This window comes from Chlamydotis macqueenii, chromosome 12 (genome assembly GCF_036417535.1).
Source record: "Chlamydotis macqueenii isolate bChlMac1 chromosome 12, bChlMac1.mat, whole genome shotgun sequence".
NCBI classification, from domain to species: Eukaryota; Metazoa; Chordata; class Aves; order Otidiformes; family Otididae; genus Chlamydotis; species Chlamydotis macqueenii.
In genome coordinates this window covers 14,492,473-14,513,245 of record NC_141567.1, presented here as the reverse complement: position 1 = coordinate 14,513,245, position 20,773 = coordinate 14,492,473, and the positions used below count along the sequence as shown (strand labels likewise).

Sequence of the window (20,773 nt, the reverse complement as noted above, 5' to 3'; positions counted from 1 at the left end):
GTGAAGAGGCTGATCTCCTATGACATGCCAAGCAGAACAGCCCAAGCAGCACGGGCAGGGCAGCAGCAGGAGCACAGAGAAGCTGGGAGCTGTGGGGAGCAGAGCCCAGCACGGGCAGGGCAAGGCCCTTGCAGCCCAGCAGCGTGCTGCAAGCCCTGGGAGGTGGGTTTGCAGGCAGGGTTGCAGCCCTGATGATGTGTCTGGAGAGCAGGTGCTGTGTGGGCTGCAGAGTCACATGGCTGCCCCATGGGTGTGGGTGTGTTGAGCACCTGCAGAGGCAGGTGGGGTGGTGAGAGAGCAAGTGTCCATGCAGGGTTGAGGGGAGGAGATGTGTGGAGAAGGGCAAAGCAAGGGCGTTGTGTTTCTGCGTCCAGGCGCAGTGTCCGTGAGGTTTCCAGGGAGAGATTTTTGTTGTGCGTGTGAGGGCAGAGGGTAGAGGAAGGGGCAGTTGGGTGGACAGAAGCGGTGGTGGTGTGAATGTGAGGGAGGGTGAGTCTGGGCTGGGGGAGGTGTTTGGATAGACATCGTGCAGAGCAGAGTGGCGCAGTGGAAGTGTGCTGGTCCCATAACCCAGAAGTCACTGGATTGAAACCATCCTCTGCTAGTTGCCTTTTCTTGCCCTGCTGCTGGCACCTGCTGCCTCATGCGAGCAAGCTTTCCCCCGCAGTGATCTAGGTCTCTGTGCAGCCCTGGCTGTGTGCCTCCTGTTCCCTCAGCCCTCAGTTTGTGGCTTGTGCATCTTGATGTTCCCTAGGGAACAGGTGAGACTGGCATGAGAAGACAGGCAGCTTCAGAGGCTGAGGTCATGTCCATGTGAAGGGAGCTGGAAGGAGGAGGCCGTGAAGCTCAGGAAATGCAGCCGCAGGAGGAATCAGGGCACGAGGTGCGTTGGTGGTATAGTGGTGAGCATAGCTGCCTTCCAAGCAGTTGACCCGGGTTCGATTCCTGGCCAACGCAGACACGCTTTTCTTCAGCTCATCTCCACACTGCCTTGCCTCTGCTGCTCCAAATCTAAGATTCCCTCACCAGTCTCCGCTCCCATGGCCCGGGCCACCCTCTCCCCTTGACTGCTCCCCTGCAGCCCTGCCTCAGGGCCAGGCCTCTGGGCACCTGCTAGCCCAACAGACACATGCCTGGCTTTTCGCAAGACCCTGCTAGGCAAAAGCACACTGCAGGGGCTGCTTTGCACCATTCAACCATTCTCAGGGTGTCTTGAAGCACTGGAGCAGGTGCCCAGGGACCTTTATGATTCTCCGTGCCTGGGTATCACAGTCAAGAGTCAGTGGGGCTCTGGCATGGAGCATCCTGCTCCAGCTTTGGGGCTAGCCCTGCTTGGAGGAGGCCTTTGGAAACGAAACCCTGGCTTCAGGGTTTCTTACTTCTTCTGTTGGCAGCCTCAAAAAAAGGCCCTAGATTTTTGGTGTGTTGAACCTCCGCCCTCAACTGACAGTGGGCTCAGGGCAGAAGCCAGAGCCTTGCCTTGCAGAGCAGATGGCTGAGGGAGGAGGAGAAAAACCATCCCGAGTCTGCTGCTATGCTGCACAAAGTCTTTAATGAGAAGGTGCAAATGCAATGACATAGAACAGAGAAAAAGAATCACATCTGCAGGATTCAGGGAGGCCCAGAGACTGATCCATTTCTCAAGGACAAGCTCCACACAAAGCGCTTGCCTTTTCCCACACTGCTCTCCCTGGTGGCAATCCCAGACCAACAAGAACAGTCCCTAACTCCAGCACCCTTCCCTCATCAGCAGGAGATTCAGCAAAGCAGAAGACAAGAAGTCCTTTCCTGAGGAGCTCAGAGCAAAGCAGAGCCAGAGGAGGCACAGCGAGATCTGCCGTGCAGAGAGGAGCAGTGGGCACAGGACCTTCCTGTCGGGTGGGATGAGGACACCAGCCTGTCTGGAAGCCCTGGCCACGTTCCTGCTCCTGCAGCATCCCTGTGAGATGATCTGCCGGCTTCAGCAGTTCAGAGTGCAGCGGGGAGGACGCAGACACAGCCCTGATCCCCCCAGACCAAGGGAGCCCCCAGAAGAGATGGGAACCCCCCCAGAACTGAGGGAGCTCCCAACAGCAGCTGACAGAGAGGATCCCACGGCTGTGCTCTGAGGGAAAGAGGTGAGGATGGGCCCCGGCAGGGTCACCACCACTGGGGAGGCCTCGATGAACACCGCTGAGTCAGCGCAGCGGGCGACACAGGGCTCACTGCAGCTGCTGGCAAGTGGGGTTGGGCCAGAGGTGCCACAGGTCTGTGGGACACAGGGTCTGAAGCAAGACATCTCTGCGTGAGGGAGGCAAAGCTGAAACACAGAGCAGAGAGGAAACACACATTCCAATGTCAGACTGTCTTTCTTTTCCACAACTGTCTCTGCAGATACACCTCGCTGCCCTCCATCTCCATTTCTAGCTTTATGTCCACAAAAGGGCCAGCTGCTGATCTTGCTGACATGCACAAGAGGCATTGCATCTCACTTTAAGGCTGGATTTGAGTGACGAGGAGCAAAGATCTTCCTGACTGGCTGTTGGTTCCCTCACGACCTCCTCCTGCATTTCCCAGTGCAATAGTATGAATGAAGATTGATGCAATGATCCCGGCACACACAGGCTGGGTTGAACAGGTGTCTCAGAAGCCAGCTTGGAAAAACACACCCTGTGCCTGCAGCTCCCATGGATCTCAGTGTGCCCTCCGAGTTGCCCGGCACAGGAAGAGTAACGCACTTTTGCGACAGACCAATCCCAGCGGAAAAAGACTAAGCCCATGCCCAGAACATACATTCCTGCCTTGAAGAAGGCACTGGGTGCACTTGACCATTTTGTTATAGACCATCTGCCTAAGGTAGGAATTCTGTTGGGCAGATCTCCCTGCAGCTGAGCCCCACTGAGCCCCTTCTGCTTCAACCATCCTCCATCTTCCCTGCTCTCCCCAGTCACCTCTGCAAAAAAAGAAAGACGTCAGAGCCCTTAAGCTGTCCTATTACAGGACCAAGCTGAGACAGCCCAAGTATCAACTGCAGTACCACCATGACAGCAGTTCAGCCCACAGAGAGATGGAGCGCACTCAGACTCACCTCGTTCCTCAAGGAAAGGGAAGCAGGAGAGGAGGATGCAGAGCCTAGAGCAGCGCAAGCTTTTATGCTGCATCCCAGAGCCCTGGGGCACCTCAAACATTCCTTGCTCATGAAGCATCTAAACACCTAGGAGTTGCCACTTACTGAGACCTGGTGATTAAGCTCTTGCCTCTTCCACCTGAAATGTTTTACTCCTGGTGCATACCATCTATCATCTATAGAATTAATTTGTGTCCATGGCTGCCTAGATCTATTTGCTTTCCATCACATGGATCATGTTAGTTTCATCATCGCCTTCACATTGACCCTGGCTCCCAGTCATGGTGAAATTCAGCGATGAGGGACACCTCAAGTCAGCTCTCAAGTGCTTTCTGTGCATGGCCTCACACTAAGAGACATCTCTCTCCCAGCGAGTCATCGCAGGCTCACAGGAGATGGTTGGAGAAGAGACGTGCCTCTGCAGCAATGTGGGAAAGCTCAACAGCAAGGAACAACCATTGTGGGCTTGCAGGAGGCCCCTTGAAGGCAGGAGTGAGGGCCAGGAGGACCTTGCTTATGCTCATGAGACCTGTTGGAAATAAGCAAATAACAGCATAGGAGGGGGATCAAAGGGATGCCTGTGTCCTTCCAAGAAAGAAACCCAGACCCAAATCAAACTGTTTTGCTCATCAAGTTCATGCCAGAGGCTAGACCTCTCTAAAAGAGCGTCATGGCTCTTTTTCCTGGGTCGGGGATGATTTGGTCCATTCCATGCATTTCAGATTTCAAAGGGACACGGAATCACTCTCCCAGAGCACCTGGGACTCATCGTGATGTGGAAGAGTTGGGAAAAACCCTGAACTCCAGGCAAACATGAGTCACCCTGCTGTGAACATGGTGCCACGGCCTCAGGTGTGCCAGGGTCACCAGCCTCATTCCTCCAAGAGGTCTGTTTTCTTCAAGGGCATTTCCACACAGTACAGTAACGATTCCTGAAAAAACTGATACTTCTGTGTAATCTCTTGCTACTCCTTCCTTCCAAGGCATTGCTCTTTGGTGACTGCTCACAGACTCCTGCTGCTCCAGAATAATGCTACTTGGTGCACTCAGGAATAGCGACAATGAGAAAGAACCTCTGGAGATCCATTGGGCCAACCTCCTGCTCTGATTGGACCAAACTTCCCAGTTACCTCAGGAAGCTCTGGGCCTTTTCTCATTGCCTTTTGAACACTTCTGCTGACGGAGAGGTCAGTGTCTCTTGTGCAGCTCTTCCAGGGCTGCACTAAACCCTCTGTGGGATGGAGGTTTGTGCAGCCTTGCAGAGGCTCTGAACTCTGGTATCCATTGCACGCCTGAGGCTGGGCCGCCGTGTCCACTGAAGTCCACAGCAGTACTATGACTCATGTTTGCCTGGAGTTCAGGGTTTTTCCCAACTCTTCCACATCACGATGACTCCCAGATGCTTTGAGACACTGATCCAGTGTCCCTTTGTAGATTTACATGCGTGGAATGGGCCACCCCATCCCTGACCCAGAAAAAAAAGAGCTGTGAGCTTTTGTCTCCCTGCCCTGAGTCTCTCCTCAAAAGCAGGCCATCCAGGCTTCTGGCCTCTGGGATGATCCTGCTGAGCAAAACAGGTCAATTTGGAGGTAGTTCTCTTTCAGGGAAGAAAACAGGCAATTCTTTGATCACAAAACCAGGCTGTGGTAGAGCCTGCTGAGCATAAGCAAGGTCCATTTGTCTGTTACTCCTGCCCAAAGAGGTTTTCCCTCCAGCACACCATGGACTTTCCTTGCCATTCAGCTTTGCCATATCGATGGAGAGATGTGTCTCTTCTTCCATGTGGAATTGTGCAGTCTCAATGTTCTGCCCAAATTTGCCCTCTGTGTGCCTACAATGACCCATTGGAGAAATCTCTCTCAGGGTTCACCTGTGATTGCCAACGCTGACGGCACTTGAGAGTTGACTCGAGGTGTCCCTCATAGCTGAACTTGACTGTGACGGGTGGCCATGCTCACCATGAAGAGGGTAAAGTGACAAAGTCCGTCCATACGACTCAAACCCACTTAAAAACTCCTTGTACACTAGCCTGGGACCTCTGTGTTAATTGGCTTTGTGAAACTGGGACAGTGATGAATTGTTTCAATGTTCAGTGGTATGAAAAGGGAGTAGAACATTTCTAATGGGAGAGACAAGGGCTTAATCACCTGCGAGCCCATGGCAAGAGGCAGCTCCTAGGTGTTTAGATGTTTAATGAACAAGGAATGCTCGTGGCCCCCCAGGGCTCTGGGACGCAGCATAAAAGCCTGCGCTGCTCCAGGCTCTGCATCCTCCTCTCCTGCCTCCCTTTCCTTGAGGAACGAGGTGAGTCTGAGTGCGCTCCATCTCTCTGTGGGCTGAACTGCTGTCATGGTGGTACTGCAGTTGATACTTGGGCTGTCTCAGCTTGGTCCTGCAATGGAAATATTCCAGAGCTGTGACCTCGTTTCTCTTTTGATGGGATGAGGCTGGCTGGGGAGAGCTGGGAAAACGGGGGTTAGTTCTAAGCAGATATGGATCAGTGGGGCTGAGCTGCAGGGAGGTCTGCCCAAGAGAATTTCTGCCCTTAGCAGAAGGTCTTTAACCAAATGGCTATGCTTATGCAGTGCCTTCTTCATTGCAGCAATGTTTGAGGTGGACAATGTGCATGAACAGTCTACCCACAGGTGCTTAAAACTCACTGGGCTGGGTCCTGTCCTAAAAGTGGGTTAGTCTTCCTGTGCCGTGCAACTCAGAGGGTACGATGAGGGCCACGGGAGCTGCAGGCACAGCCTGTGTTTTAAAAACAAAGCGTGCCCAAGGAGACAGCAGAGGAAAAGAAAGACAAACTGATATTGAGGTTCATGCTCCATACCTGCTCTGTGTTTCAGCTTTGCCTCCCTCACGCAGAGATGTCTTGCTTCAGACCCTGTGGCACCTCTGGCCCAACCCCACTTGCCAGCAGCTGCAGTGAGCCCTGTGTCGCCCGCTGCGCTGACTCAACAGTGGCCATCCAGGCCTCCCCGGTGGTGGTGACCCTGCCGGGGCCCATCCTCACCTCTTTCCCTCAGAGCACAGCCGTGGGATCCTCTCTGTCAGCTGCTGTTGGGAGCTCCCTCAGTTCTGGGGGGGTTCCCATCTCTTCTGGGGGCTCCCTTGGTCTGGGGGGATCAGGGCTGTGTCTGCGTCCCCCCCGCTGCACTCTGAACTGCTGAAGCTGGCAGATCATCTGCTTTGGAGCAGGAAGGAGGACAGGGATGCTGCAGGAGCAGGAACGTGGCCAGGGCTTCCAGATAGGCTGGGGGTCCTCATCCCACCCGACAGGAGGGACCTGTGCCCACTGCTCCTCTCTGCACGGCAGACCTCACTGTGCCTCCTCTGGCTCTTCTTTGTTCTGAGCTCCTCAGGAAAGGACTTCTTGTCCTCTGCTTTGCTGAATCTCCTGCTGATGAGGGGAGGGTGCTGGAGTTAGGGACTGTTCTTGTTGGTCTGGGATTGCCACCAGGGAGAGCAGTATGGGAAAAGGCAAACGCTTTGTGTGGAGCTTGTCCTTGGGAAATGGATCAGTCTCTGGGCCTCCCTGAATCCTGCAGATGTGATTCTTTGTCTCTGTTCTATGTCATTGCATTTGCTCCTTCTCATTAAAGACTTTGTGCAGCATAGCTGGAGACTTGTGGTTTGTTACCCCTTTCCCTGAGTTGTCCATCTGCTCTGCAAGGCAAGGCACTGGTGTTTGTTCTGAGCTTTGCAGCAGTGTTGGACAGAGATGCCTGAACTGAGGATACAAGAGCTGCAAAGATCCTCAGAGTCTTTGAGCATGAGTCTCTAACCTGGTGGCCATGGTCCTGTGGCCCATTGTCCCAACTGCTCTTTGCAAATGCTACTCCAGTCATTTGAGTCAACTTATCAGTCCTGCCAAGCGCTGCACACAAACATAATATGGAAACCAGTCATGGCAATTCTCTCTTCCATTGGGAATGAAATTGAGAGCATGGATATGGAGTGAAAAGTGAAAAGCATTGCTTTTTCATGTCTGAACGTAGGCAGTGTGACTGCAAGAATGGGTTAGGGTTGGCCTTTCAGTCAGGAACAGTGCATGCTCCTGAGATCTCTGTCAGCATTGGCCAGGAATAAACCATGGGTCTACAGCTTGGATGGCAGCTCTGCTCTCCACTACTCCACCAATGCACGTGTGGGCAGTGCTGCCTCCTGCTCCTCTGGACCAGAGCCTGGCCTGTCTCCTGCTCCTGCTCTTCACAGACTGGCCAGCCTCCATCTTCCAGCACCAGTGCACACACACTGCCTCAAGCTGCTCCCCACGCTCACGCCCTCAACTGCAGGCAAGTGTCACCCTTGATGTGCCTGCAGAGAGGGTCTGCCAGATGCACAATCTCCATATGGATCTGTTAACGACATTTTCCTGCCTCAGACCCAAATAAGAATTGGAGCTACTTTCAGAGGTGATGGAAATGATCGATCTTGCAGTGATACTTTGGTCCATGCTCAGGCATTGGACACTGCTTGCCAGTGTTGGAATAGAAAGTTGAGGACATAGCTATTCCACCATGAAAGCTCTCCTGTCTGCCTCAAGATCTTCCGCATCTGCCACTTGTTCTGACTTTTCCCTTGGGGTAAAGGATTGCGGTTTCCCTGCAGGGCTTGGAGTGAAGCATTGCCCTGGAGCTCCCTGGGAGCCAGGTGTCCTTGCACAGGGCAGGTGATGAGCAGGGCAGAGAGGGCTGGAGCAGGTAGTTGTGGCCGAGTGGTGAAGGCGATGGACTAGAAATCCATTGGGGTTTCCCCGCGCAGGTTCGAATCCTGCCAACTACGGGGCGCACTCCTCTTTTGGGTGGCCTGCAACTGACCACGCTGCAGCTGTGCCCCTCAGCTCCACACTCTGCCTGCTGCCCAGGGAGACAGCAAAACCCCCTGGCCTCCAGCACTTGTCCTGGCCCCACCACCTCCCGCTGAAATGAATGGGATTTCTTGCTCTTATCCCCAAATTGAGCAAGTCGGGGGAAGAGAAAGGACCAGTGCTGAGTATGGGCCATGAAAAGAGCTCCTGTGTTGTTGGTTGTTGAGCAGAAGTGAAGAGGCTGATCTCCCCTGACATGCCAAGCAGAACAGGCCCAGCAGCACAGGCAGGGCAGCGGCAGGAGCACACAGAAGCTGGGAGCTGTGGGGAGCAGAGCCCAGCACGGGCAGGGCAAGGCCCTTGCAGCCCAGCAGCGTGCTGCAAGCCCTGGGAGGTGGGTTTGCAGGCAGGGTTGCAGCCCTGATGATGTGTCTGGAGAGCAGGTGCTGTGTGGGCTGCAGAGCCACATGGCTGCCCCATGGGTGTGGGTGTGTTGAGCACCTGCAGAGGCAGGTGGGGTGGTGAGAGAGCAAGTGTCCATGCAGGGTTGAGGGGAGGAGATGTGTGGAGAAGGGCAAAGCAAGGGCGTTGTGTTTCTGCGTCCAGGCGCAGTGTCCGTGAGTTTTCCACACACTGTAAAGCTGTTTTACTGTAAGGGTGGTGAAACCTGGAAAATAATTGCCTGGAGAGGTGTTAGAGTCTCAGTCTTCGGAGATGTCCAACATCCAGCCAGACAAGGCCCTGTACAGCCTCCTCTACTTGAGCCTGCTTTGAGGCAGGCCTGGAATGTATGATCTCTACCTCAGCTGTTGTGTGATTCTCTAAGCCACTGATTCCCTTGATGAGGAGCAGGTTTCAAGCACAAGAGTGCAGGGGCCAGAATTCAGGATATCTGCAGAGATTTGGTGGGCAGAGGGCAGGAGAAGGGGCACTCATGTCAGTGCAAGGGGCTGGGAGCACAGGGAAGGAAGGAAGACTAGAGGGAATGAAACAACTGATCAAACAGCAAACTCTTAAGGTTCATGTATGCTGAGGAAAGCCCTGAGGGAGACAAAAGGGAAAGGTCCCACTGAGATTTGAACTCAGATCGCTGGATTCAGAGTCCAGAGCGCTTACCATTACACCATGGGACCTATTGAGTGTTTAGGATCTTCCTCTTTCATTCCAGCTGAGCCATATATCCCAGCTGAGCCCAGTAGTGAGTGTATCTTGTTGGCCATGACCAAGTACAGCCTTCCTTCAGTGCCATCACGTTACAGGCAGCAATAAATCTCAAAGATGCTGGAAGCCCTGCTAGGCTAAGTCCTCCATGTGATGATGAACTGAGACAAATTCAGTGGAGGATCCCTAGGACAGTCAGGGGCCAGGGGCTCTGGCCCTGTCACGAGGGGCTGAGGAGCCAAGGCTTGCTTAGCTGAGAGTAGAAAATGCTTTGTGGGGATCTAATGGGAGCCTCCCAGTGCCTACAAGGAGATTACTGCGACAGCCGGAGGATGAGAGCCATTGGTCAGAAACTGCACAGGCAGTTTGTGCCTGGCCACACAAACAAAATGACCACCCTGAGGGTGTCTAAGCACGGGAAGAGGGGTGCAGAGAGGCTGTGAAATAAATGTTTGTCCTGAAGGTATTTTATACCCCTAAAGGCCAAATCAGTGATCAGCTGGTGTGAGGCTGCTTGACGCAAGAGGACGCACTGTCTGCCTCCCTGACATGGCCTCCAAGCAGAGGGGCTGTTGTAGGGTAAAGTGTAAAGAGGGAGAGCTGATTTTGTGGGTGAATTTTTGAAGGATGTGCAGAGATGCACATTTGAGGCAAGAAGCACGCAGAATGTGAGTTTTGTAGGGGAGACTGGAAGAATGAGGGTGTGGGACCTGTAGCAACACCTCATCCACAGCCTGGAGAACAGAGTATGTAGAGTAAGACCCTCCCGCCAGGAAGGTGGTGGGAAGGAAGGGAGGAAGAGGAGCCTGTCAGGAGTGGGACTTGAACCCATGCCTGTCACAGAGACTGCAACCTGAATGCAGCGCCTTAGACCACTGGCCATCCTGACCTGGGGATGGAGCTGGTGCTGCCTGTGCTGCTTCTCCTCCTGCGACAGCCAAAGGCAGCCCAGTTCATCCAGCCTCCTCCTGGCACTGCTGCAGTGGGACCTGCCTCGGGCCAGCACCCTTGCTCTGCTCCCACCTAGACCTGCTCACACGCACTTCACACCACACAAAACAAGAGAACTCAGGAGAGGGGCAGCACAGTTCCAACGCGTCTTGCAAAGATCCTTCACAGGAGCAACCAGAGGAACCACCAGTAAATATGGCTCTGCACATGCCAACAAGCTCCTTGAGAGGGTGGGCTCCAGGCACACATCTGCTTTTCGCAGGACTTCCTCCATTCCCTCCAGAGTCTCAGGAAATGGCAAGACCAATAACATGGCCTGCAATCCTGCCACGTGGACGGTTTGTGGGGCAACAAGGGTGCTTCCTTCTTCCCTGCTCGGGGCTGGAAAGGCTGAGCAGGGCTGGGCCCGGAGCCAGGGAGTCACTGTGTGGGCAAGGGGCTGGAGAGTCACGGCAAAAGGAGAGCAGATCCACCAAGTGCTGAGCAATGGCTCAGCTCCAGTTCCTGTAGGGGAAAGGATGGCTTACTGCCCATGGTGCCAGGGAAGGAGGGCAGAGCTCCCTCTGGGATTTATTGCTTTGTGGAAGGAGGTAGGCAGCAAGGAGGTTCAGGAGGTCACTAGTGCAAACAGCTGCTCCAAGCAGGGCTAGCCACAAAGCTGCTCCATGCCTGAGTCCCAGTGACACTTGAGTGTGATACCCAGGCACGGAGAATTGGAAAGTGCTGAGGGAAGGTTCGGTTTGTAGGAGCAGAAGCAAGGCGGTGTGGAGAGGAGCTGAAGAAAAGCTTGTCTGTGTTGGCCAGGAATCAAACCCGGGTCAACTGCTTGGAAGGCAACTATGCTCACCACTATACCACCAACGCAATCTGTGCCCTAGTTCCTCCTGCCGCTGTACTTCCCGGGCTGCATGGACTCCTCCTTCCAGCTCCCTTCACATGGACATGACCTCAGCCTCTGAAGCTGCCTGTCTTCTCATGCCAGTCTCACCTGTTCCCTAGGGAACATCAAGATGCACAAGCCACAAACTGAGGGCTGAGGGAACAGGAGGCACACAGCCAGGGGTGCACAGAGACCTAGATCACTGCGGGGGAAAGCTTGCTGGCATGAGGCAGCAGGTGCCAGCAGCAGGGCAAGAAAAGGCAACTAGCAGAGGATGGTTTCGATCCATCGACCTCTGGGTTATGGGCCCAGCACGCTTCCGCTGCGCCACTCTGCTCTGCACAATGTCTATCCCAACACCTCCACCAGCTCGGATTCACCCTCCCTCACACGCACACCACCACTGCTTCTGCCCACCCCGCTGCCCCTTCCTCTACCCTCTGCCCTCACACGCACAACAAAAATCTCTCCCTGGAAACCTCACGGACACTGCGCCTGGACGCAGAAACACAACGCCCTTGCTTTGCCCTTCTCCACACATCTCCTCCCCTCAACCCTGCATGGACACTTGCTCTCTCACCACCCCACCTGCCTCTGCAGGTGCTCAACACACCCACACCCATGGGGCAGCCATGTGGCTCTGCAGCCCACACAGCACCTGCTCTCCAGACACATCATCAGGGCTGCAACCCTGCCTGCAAACCCACCTCCCAGGGCTTGCAGCACGCTGCTGGGCTGCAAGGGCCTTGCCCTGCCCGTGCTGGGCTCTGCTCCCCACAGCTCCCAGCTTCTCTGTGCTCCTGCCGCTGCCCTGCCCGTGCTGCTGGGCCTGTTCTGCTTGGCATGTCAGGGGAGATCAGCCTCTTCTGCTCAACAACCAACAACACAGGAGCTCTTTTCATGGCCCATACTCAGCACTGGTCCTTTCTCTTCCCCGCACTTGCTCAATTTGGGGATAAGAGCAAGAAATCCCGTTCATTTCAGAGGGAGGTGGTGGGGCCAGGACAAGTGCTGGAGGCCAGGGGGTTTTGCTGTCTCCCTGGGCAGCAGGCAGAGTGTGGAGCTGAGGGGCACAGCTGCAGCGTGGTCAGTTGCAGGCCACCCAAAAGAGGAGTGCGCCCCGTAGTTGGCAGGATTCGAACCTGCGCGGGGAAACCCCAATGGATTTCTAGTCCATCGCCTTCACCACTCGGCCACAACTACCTGCTCCAGCCCTCTCTGCCCTGTCATCACCTGCCCTGTGCAAGGACACCTGGCTCCCAGGGAGCTCCAGGGCACTGCTCTTGGTGGTTTGGGATTGCTACTGATTCACCAAAATGGGAAAAGCGCTTTGTGTGCAGCTTGTCTTTGGGAAATGGGCCATATTCTGTGCCACCCTGAACCCTCCGGATGTGTTTCTTTTATGTCTGTTGCATGTAATTTCATTTTCCTCTTCTTCTTAAAGACTTTCTTTTGCCACCCTTGCTCTGCCTTCAGAGAGGCCCTGCCAGATGTACCACCTCCATACGGACTCATTAATGACATTTTCCTGCCTCAGAGCCAAAAAGGAACTGGAGCTGCATTCAGAGGTGATGGAAATGATCGATCTTGCAGGTGTTTCGGTATTTTGGTCCATGCTCAGGCATTGGACACTGCTTACCAGCGTTAGAATAGACATATGAGGACATAGCTATTCCCCCATAAAAGCACTCCAGTCTCCCTCCCTTGGGCTTCTCAAGGTCCCTGGAAGCCTGTCAGGAGGCAGCTGTCATGGTGAGTGCAAGTCCCAAATGCAGGGCTTGGAGTGAAGCATTGCCCTGGAGCTCCCTGGGAGCCAGGTGTCCTTGCACAGGGCAGGTGATGAGCAGGGCAGAGAGAGCTGGAGCAGGTAGTTGTGGCCGAGTGGTGAAGGCGATGGACTAGAAATCCATTGGGGTTTCCCCGCGCAGGTTCGAATCCTGCCAACTACGGGGCGCACTCCTCTTTTGGGTGGCCTGCAACTGACCACGCTGCAGCTGTGCCCCTCAGCTCCACACTCTGCCTGCTGCCCAGGGAGACAGCAAAACCCCCTGGCCTCCAGCACTTGTCCTGGCCCCACCACCTCCCTCTGAAATGAACGGGATTTCTTGCTCTTATCCCCAAATTGAGCAAGTGCGGGGAAGAGAAAGGACCAGTGCTGAGTATGGGCCATGAAAAGAGCTCCTGTGTTGTTGGTTGTTGAGCAGAAGTGAAGAGGCTGATCTCCCCTGACATGCCAAGCAGAACAGCCCCAGCAGCACGGGCAGGGCAGCAGCAGGAGCACAGAGAAGCTGGGAGCTGTGGGGAGCAGAGCCCAGCACGGGCAGGGCAAGGCCCTTGCAGCCCAGCAGCGTGCTGCAAGCCCTGGGAGGTGGGTTTGCAGGCAGGGTTGCAGCCCTGATGATGTGTCTGGAGAGCAGGTGCTGTGTGGGCTGCAGAGCCACATGGCTGCCCCATGGGTGTGGGTGTGTTGAGCACCTGCAGCGGCAGGTGGGGTGGTGAGAGAGCAAGTGTCCATGCAGGGTTGAGGGGAGGAGATGTGTGGAGAAGGGCAAAGCAAGGGCGTTGTGTTTCTGCGTCCAGGCGCAGTGTCCGTGAGGTTTCCAGGGAGAGATTTTTGTTGTGCGTGTGAGGGCAGAGGGTAGAGGAAGGGGCGGCGGGGTGGACAGAAGCGGTGGTGGTGTGAGTGTGAGGGAGGGTGAGTCTGGGCTGGTGGAGGTGTTTGGATAGACGGTGTGCAGAGCAGAGTGGCGCAGCGGAAGCGTGCTGGTCCCATAACCCAGAAGTCGATCAATGGAAACCATCCTAGTTACCTTTTCTTGCCCTGCTGCTGGCACCTGCTGCCTCATGCCAGCAAGTTTTCCCTTGCAGTGCTCTAGGTCTCTGTGCACCCCTGGCCATGTCCCTCCTCTTCCCTCAGACCCTTCTCTCTGACACAGACACCTTCTTTCCCCTTCGCCTTCTTGGCAGCCAGCACCCCCATAGTGCCCCTCAGCGAGGCAGACAGGGGTGTGTGGAGGCGCAGGATGAGCTCTCATCACAAGGCACTGGCTGTCCTGGGGACACTTCTGTGTCTCCCTTCCCAGCAGCCAGCTCAATCCAGCTTCCCAGATAGAAGCAGGGGTCTCCAGGACTCTGCAGGTGGGGATAAGAACAGGGCTTGGTGCTACTTTCGGAAGCACCAACGTGATCAACTTGACCATTTGAGGATTTTCTCCGTCCTGTTCTGTTTGCTGCCACGCGATTTGGATGTGTCTGCAAGGGAGCTCCCTGCTACGTGAGTGCCTGCTGGGCCCGGAGCCAGAGGATCGCTTGCGTCTTGACTGTGAGGTCACCTCTGCCTCTGCAGGACATGGAACCTGCACAGGAGTAAATTTGAGCCTGGACAGGCAAGTGGTAAGATGGTGGTTTATATCTGTGTTTTTCTTTCTCACTACGTGCTTTTGTATCAATTGGCAAAAAATAATTATTTTTTCCTAAGTTAAGCCTAGTTTGCACACAGAAGGTTTTTCTAAGCCCTGTCTTTGTGTTTTTCTTGACCCATGAGGTTTCTCATACCAGGACAGACACATACACAGAAAGGCACATACACTTGCAGGGTACATGCACATGTGGCAGAGGTCTGAAGGCAGCTGCGGAGTGTGACAATTGCCAGCACCTGTGGAAGCAGCATGAGTACTCAGGCAGGCATGAAGAAGAGAGATGGCATGATCCTTTTCTTTGCCTCCGTCTGCTTGGCGGTGCAGATGCGTGCTGGACACAGACATTCTCCACCCCACAGGGAGACAGTCAGGTCCCTCAGACAGCAGTGTGTACCCTACGTCAGTGCAGAGCCCATGCGTGGGGCTGAGTGTTGGTTTCTGCAGTGCCCTGGTACAAGGCTGGTGAGTCCCTGATGCTGGTGTCCCCTAGTTGTTGGCTTGTGCATCTTGATGTTCCCTAGGGAACAGGTTAGACTGACATGAGAAGACACACAGATTGGGAGGCTGAGGTCATGTCCATGTGCAGGGAGCTGGAAGGAGGAGGCCATGAAGCTCAGGAAGTGCAGCCGCAGGAGGGACCAGGGCACAGGGAAGTGCAGCAGCAGGAGGAATCAGGGCCCGAGGTGCGTTGGTGGTATAGTGGTGAGCATAGCTGCCTTCCAAGCAGTTGACCCGGGTTCGATTCCTGGCCAACGCAGACAAGCTTTTCTTCAGCTCATCTCCGCACTGCCTTGCCTCTGCTGCTCCAAATCTACGATTCCCTCACCAGTCTCCGCTCCCATGGCCCAGGCCACCCTCTCCCCTTGACTGCTCCCCTGCAGCCCTGCCTCAGGGCCAGGCCTCTGGGCACCTGCTAGCCCAACAGACACGTGCCTGGCTTTTCGCAAGACCCTGCTAGGCAAAAGCACACTGCAGGGGCTGCTTTGCACCATTCACCCATTCTCAGGCCTGGGGCTCCGGCATGGAGCAGCCTGCTCCAGCTTTGGGGCTAGCCCTGCTTGGAGCAGGTTTTGGAAACAAAACCCTGGCTCCAGGGTTTCTTACTTCTTCTGTTGGCAACCTCTCCTGCTCAAAAAAATGCCCTAGATTTTTGGTGTGTTGAACCTCCACCTCAGCTGGCAGTGGGGTCATGACAGAAGCCAGAGCTCTCCCTTGCAGAGCAGATGGCTGAGGGAGGAGGAGAAAAACCATCCCGAGTCTGCAGCTATGCTGCACAAAGCCTTTAATGAGAAGGAGCAAATGCAATGACATAGAAAAGAGACAAAGAATCACATCTGCAGGATTCAGGGAGGCCCAGAGAATGATCCATTTCTCAAGGACAAGCTCCACACAAAGTGCTTGCCTTTTCCCATACTGCTCTCCCTGGTGGCCATCCCAGACCAACAAGAACAGTCCCTAACTCCAGCACCCTCCCCTCATCAGCAGGAGATTCAGCAAAGCAGAAGACAAGAAGTCCTTTCCTGAGGAGCTCAGAGCAAAGCAGAGCCAGAGGAGGCACAGTGAGGTCTGCTGTGCAGAGAGGAGCAGTGGGCACAGGTCCCTCCTGCCGGGTGGGATGAGGACCCCCAGCCTGTCTGGAAGCCCTGGCCACGTTCCTGCTCCTGCAGCATTCCTGCCCTCCTTCCTGCTCCAAAGGAGATGATCTGCCAGCTTCAGCAGTTCAGAGTGCAGCGGGGAGGACGCAGACACAGCCCTGATCCCCCCAGACCAAGGGAGCCCCCAGAAGAGATGGGAACCCCCCCAGAACTGAGGGAGCTCCCAACAGCAGCTGACAGAGAGGATCCCACGGCTGTGCTCTGAGGGAAAGAGGTGAGGATGGGCCCCGGCAGGGTCACCACCACCGGGGAGGCTTCGATGAACACCGTTGAGTCAGCGCAGCGGGCGACACAGGGCTCACTGCAGCTGCTGGCAAGTGGGGTTGGGCCAGAGGTGCCACAGGTCTGTGGGACACAGGGTCTGAAGCAAGACATCTCTGCGTGAGGGAGGCAAAGCTGAAACACAGAGCAGGTATGGAGCATGAACCTCAATATCAGTTTGCCTTTCTTTTCCTCAGATCTCTCAGTGAACACACTTAGTTTTAAAAACACGCACTGTGCCTGCAGCTCTCACAGCCCTCATCATGCCCTACAAATTGCATGGCACAGGAAGACCAACTGGCTTTTGGATCGAACCCAGGCTAGTGGGTTTAAAGCATCTGTGGAAAGACCGATCATAACCCACCTACAGAACAAGCATTGTTGCAATGAAGAAGGCACTGGATGCGGATGCTCCTTTGGTTAGAGACCTTCTGCTAAAGGCAGAAATTCTGTTGGGCAGACCTCCCTGCAGCTTAGCCCACTGATCCTTATCTACTTAGAATTAAACCCCCTCTTCCCAGCTTGCTCAGGTCTGGAATGTTACCATAGGAGCATCAAGCTGTGGCAGAGCAAGTATCAACCTGACAAGCCTCCATGACAGCAGTTCAGCCCGCAGAGAGATGGAGCGCACGCAGGCTTACCTTGTTCCTTGTGGAAAGGGAGGCAGGAGAGGAGGATGTAGAGCCTGGAGCAGCACAGGCTTTTATGCTACATCCCAGAGCCTTGGGGACCTCAAACATTCCTTGCTTATGAAACATCTAAACACCTAGGAGTGCCATTTGCCAAGGCCTCACTGGTGATTAAGCCCTTGCCTCTTTCATCAGAAATGTTCTACTCCCTTTTCGTACCACTGAACATTGAAAAAATTCATCAGTGTCCCAGCTTCATAACAGCGATTAACACAGAGATCCCAGGCTCATATACAAGGAGATTTTAAGTCGGTTTGAGCTATAGAGATTGCCTTTGTCACTTTACCCTCTTCATGGTGAGCATGGCCACCTGTCATGGTAAAATTCAGCTATGAGGGACACCTCGAATCAAAACTGAGAGACATTTCTGCAATGGGTCATCGTATACACAGGAGACTCTGGGTAAGGTCAGGCAGATCATAGAGACTGCATAATCCCAAATGGAAGAAGAGACACATCTCTCCAAGGATGCAGCAAACCTCAATGGCAATGAAAGTCCATGGTGTGCTGGAGGGAAGACCCACAAGAGCAGAAGTGACAGAGACAAGGACCTTGCGTACACTCATCAGGCTCTACCACAGCCTGGTTTTGTGATCAAAGAAATGCCTGTTTTCTTCCCTGAAAGAGAACTACCTCCAAATTGACCTGTTTTGCTCAGCAGGATCATCCCAGAGGCCAAAGGCCTGGGTGGCCTGCTTTTGAGGAGAGAGTCAGGGCAGGGAGACAAAAGCTCACAGCTCTTTTTTTGGGTCAGGGATGGGGTGACCCATTCTACACATGTAAAACTACAAAGGGACATTGGATCAGTGTCTCAAAGCATCTGGGAGTCATTGTGATGTGGAAGAGCTGGGAAAAACCCTGAACTCCAGGCAAACGTGAGTCATCTCCCTGCTATGGACATGTTGTCACAGCCTCAGGCGTGCCAGGGATAGCAGAGCTTATTCCTCCGAGAGGTCTGTTTTCTTCAAGGGCATTTCCACACAGTACAACAATGATTCCTGAAAGAACTGATACTTCTGTGTAGTCTGCTGCTGCTGGTTCCTTCCAAGGTATTGCTCTTTGGTTGCTGATCAAACGCTCGTGCTAAAAGGCTGCACTAAACCCTCTGTGGGATGGAGGTTTGTGCAGCCTTGCAGAGTTGAACATGGTAGGGAACAGAGGATGGAACTGCTGCCTCCCACCAGCTACAGGAGGTTATGGAAAGGCTGGAGCCAGACTCTCCTGAGAGGTGCACTGCAAAAGGGTAAGAGGCAACACTAACAAGTTGCAAGAAGGCTCATGCCAGGTGTCTTTGTGGGAAAAGAAGTGACAGGGTCACAGTGCAGCCCTGGAAGAGCTGCTCAAGAGACAGTGAGCTCTCTGAGAGTGGCTGTGTTCAGAAGTCAAGAGGACGACGACAAGAGCATCCTGAGGTATTGGGGAAGCTTGATCTGCTTGGAGCAGTGAATGGTCCCAGAGGACCTGCAGAGGTCTATTCCAACCTTCATTATTCTGGGGTACTCTGAGTCACATGAGCCCTAGAGCAGCCACCAAAAGGCAATGCCTTGGAAGGCAGCAAAGAGAGGGGATTGCATAGAAGCACCAGTTGTTTCAGGAATGGTGCTAAAACATGTGGAAATGACCTTGAGGAAAGTGGCACTTTGAGGCTCTGAGCTCTGGTATCCATGGCACGCCTGAAGCTGGGCCACCATGTCCACTGAAGTCCACAGCAGTACAATGACTCATGTTTGCCTAGAGTTCAGGGTTTTTCCCAAGTCTTCCACATCACAATGAGTCCCAGGTGCTCTGGGTGAGTGATTGGATGTCCCTTTGAAATTTGAAATGCATGGAACGGACCAACCCATCCCTGACCCAGGAAAAAGAAACATTAGGCGCTTTTAGAGAGGTTTAGCCTCTGGGATGGACTTGTTGAGCAAAACAGGTTGATTTGGGTCTCAGTTTCTTTCTGGGAAGGACACAAGCATCCCTTTAATTACCCCTACTATGCTGTTATTTGCTTATTTCCATCAGATTCTCCCCTTCCCAAGCAGACACCAGAGCCATGGAAGAATCACGAGGGCCTGGTCAGGTTATCAAGGCACATGGCTACACAGATCCCAGGGAGTGATCACTTGAGTGAGACTTGTCATACTCTCTGACATACTCTTCATCATTATGAATTTGCCTTTGTTCCCTGGGTTCACAGACAGAAAAACAGGCTCTGGCAGAGCCTCATGTGCATAAGCGAGGTCCTGCTGGCCCTCACTCCTGCCTTCAAGGGGCTTCCACGAAGTCCACAATGGTTGTTCCTTGCTGTTAAGCTTTCCCACATCCCTGCAGAGGCACGTCTCTTCTCCAGTCATCTCCTGTGAGCCTGTAATGACCCGCTGGGAGAGAGATGTCTCTTAGTGTGAGGCCATGCACAGAAAGCACTTGAGAGCTGACTTGAAGTGTCCCTCCTGGATGAATTTCACCATGACTGGGAGCCAGGGTCAATGTGAAGGCAGCGATGTAACAAACACGATCCATGTGATGGAACGCCAATTGGTCTCAGCAGGCATGGCAAAATTAATTTTATTGATGTTAGATGGCATGCATCAGGAATAAAACATTTCAGGTAAAAGAGGCAAGAGCTTAATCACCAGGTCTCAGCAAGTGTCAACTACTATGTGTTTAGATGTTTCATGATCAAAGAATGTTTGAGGTGCCCCAGGGCTCTGGGATGCAGCATAAAAGCCTGCACTGCTCCAGGCTCTGCATCCTCCTCTCCTGCCTCCCTTTCCTTGAGGAACGAGGTAAGCCTGCGTGCGCTCCATCTCTCTGTGGGCTGAACTGCTGTCATGGTGGTACCACAGTTGATACTTGGGTTGTCTCACCTTCGTCCTACAATAGGACTGCTTAAGTGCTCTGACCACTTCTTTTTGGCAGAGGTTGCTGGGGAGATTGGGGAAGATAAAGGATAGTTCAAGCTGAAGGAAATCAGTGGGGCTCAGCTGCAGGGAGGTCTGCCCAACATCTGTCTTAGGCAGATAATCTGTAATGAAAAGGCCAAGTGCATTCAGTGCCTTCTTCAAGGCAGCAATGTTTGTCCTGGACCCAGGGTATGATCACACTTTCCACAGGTGCTTTAAATCAATTGGTCTGGGTCTGTCCAAAAAGTGGGTCACTCTTCCTGTGCTGTGCAACTCGGAGGGCATGATGAGATCCATGGGAGTTGTAGGCACAGGGTGTGTTTTTCCGAGGTGGTTTCTGAGACATCTGTTCAACCCAGCCTATCTGTGCCGGGATCATTGCATCAATCTTATAGAATCATAGAATGGTTAGGGTTGGAAGGGACCTTCAAAGGTCATCTAGTCCAACCCCACTGCAAGGAGCAGGGACATCCCTGACTAGATCAGGTTGCTCAGAGCCTCATCCAGCCTGGCCTTGAATGTTTCCAGGGATGGGGCTTCCACCACCTCTCTGGGCAACCTGTTCCAGTGTTCTACAACTCGCATTGTAAAAATTTTTTTCCTAATATCCAAATCCCAATAAATCCTAATATCTTCATTTGTACTATTGCACTGGGAAATGCAGGAGGAGGTCGTGAGGGAACCAGCAGCCAGTTAGGAAGATCTTTGCTCCTCGTCACTCAAATCCAGCCTTAAAGTGAGATGCAATGCCTCTTGTGCATGTCAGCAAGATCAGCAGCTGGCCCTTTTGTGGACATAAAGCTAGAAATGGAGATGGAGGGCAGCGAGGTGTATCTGCAGAGACAGTTGTGGAAAAGAAAGACAGTCTGACATTGGAATGTGTGTTTCCTCTCTGCTCTGTGTTTCAGCTTTGCCTCCCTCACGCAGAGATGTCTTGCTTCAGACCC

The 20,773-nt window shown here is 53.7% G+C and overlaps 7 non-coding genes across 7 annotated transcripts; 4 read left to right on the top strand and 3 right to left on the bottom strand.

Annotated features, from left to right (window-relative positions):
* The first annotated feature begins 885 nt into the window (after window positions 1-885).
* Window positions 886-957, top strand: TRNAG-UCC (transfer RNA glycine (anticodon UCC)). Its single transcript has one exon. It is a non-coding gene; the product is annotated as a tRNA-Gly (tRNA).
* Window positions 958-7,812: 6,855 nt separating this feature from the next.
* Window positions 7,813-7,894, top strand: TRNAS-AGA (transfer RNA serine (anticodon AGA)). The gene has a single exon. It is a non-coding gene; the product is annotated as a tRNA-Ser (tRNA).
* Window positions 7,895-8,980: 1,086 nt separating this feature from the next.
* TRNAQ-CUG (transfer RNA glutamine (anticodon CUG)) lies at window positions 8,981-9,052 on the bottom strand. The gene has a single exon. It is a non-coding gene; the product is annotated as a tRNA-Gln (tRNA).
* A 2,124-nt stretch (window positions 9,053-11,176) lies between these two features.
* Window positions 11,177-11,248, bottom strand: TRNAM-CAU (transfer RNA methionine (anticodon CAU)). Its single transcript has one exon. It is a non-coding gene; the product is annotated as a tRNA-Met (tRNA).
* Window positions 11,249-12,032: 784 nt separating this feature from the next.
* Window positions 12,033-12,114, bottom strand: TRNAS-AGA (transfer RNA serine (anticodon AGA)). The gene has a single exon. It is a non-coding gene; the product is annotated as a tRNA-Ser (tRNA).
* Window positions 12,115-12,778: 664 nt separating this feature from the next.
* Window positions 12,779-12,860, top strand: TRNAS-AGA (transfer RNA serine (anticodon AGA)). Its single transcript has one exon. It is a non-coding gene; the product is annotated as a tRNA-Ser (tRNA).
* A 2,155-nt stretch (window positions 12,861-15,015) lies between these two features.
* On the top strand, window positions 15,016-15,087 carry TRNAG-UCC (transfer RNA glycine (anticodon UCC)). Its single transcript has one exon. It is a non-coding gene; the product is annotated as a tRNA-Gly (tRNA).
* Window positions 15,088-20,773: the final 5,686 nt, after the last annotated feature.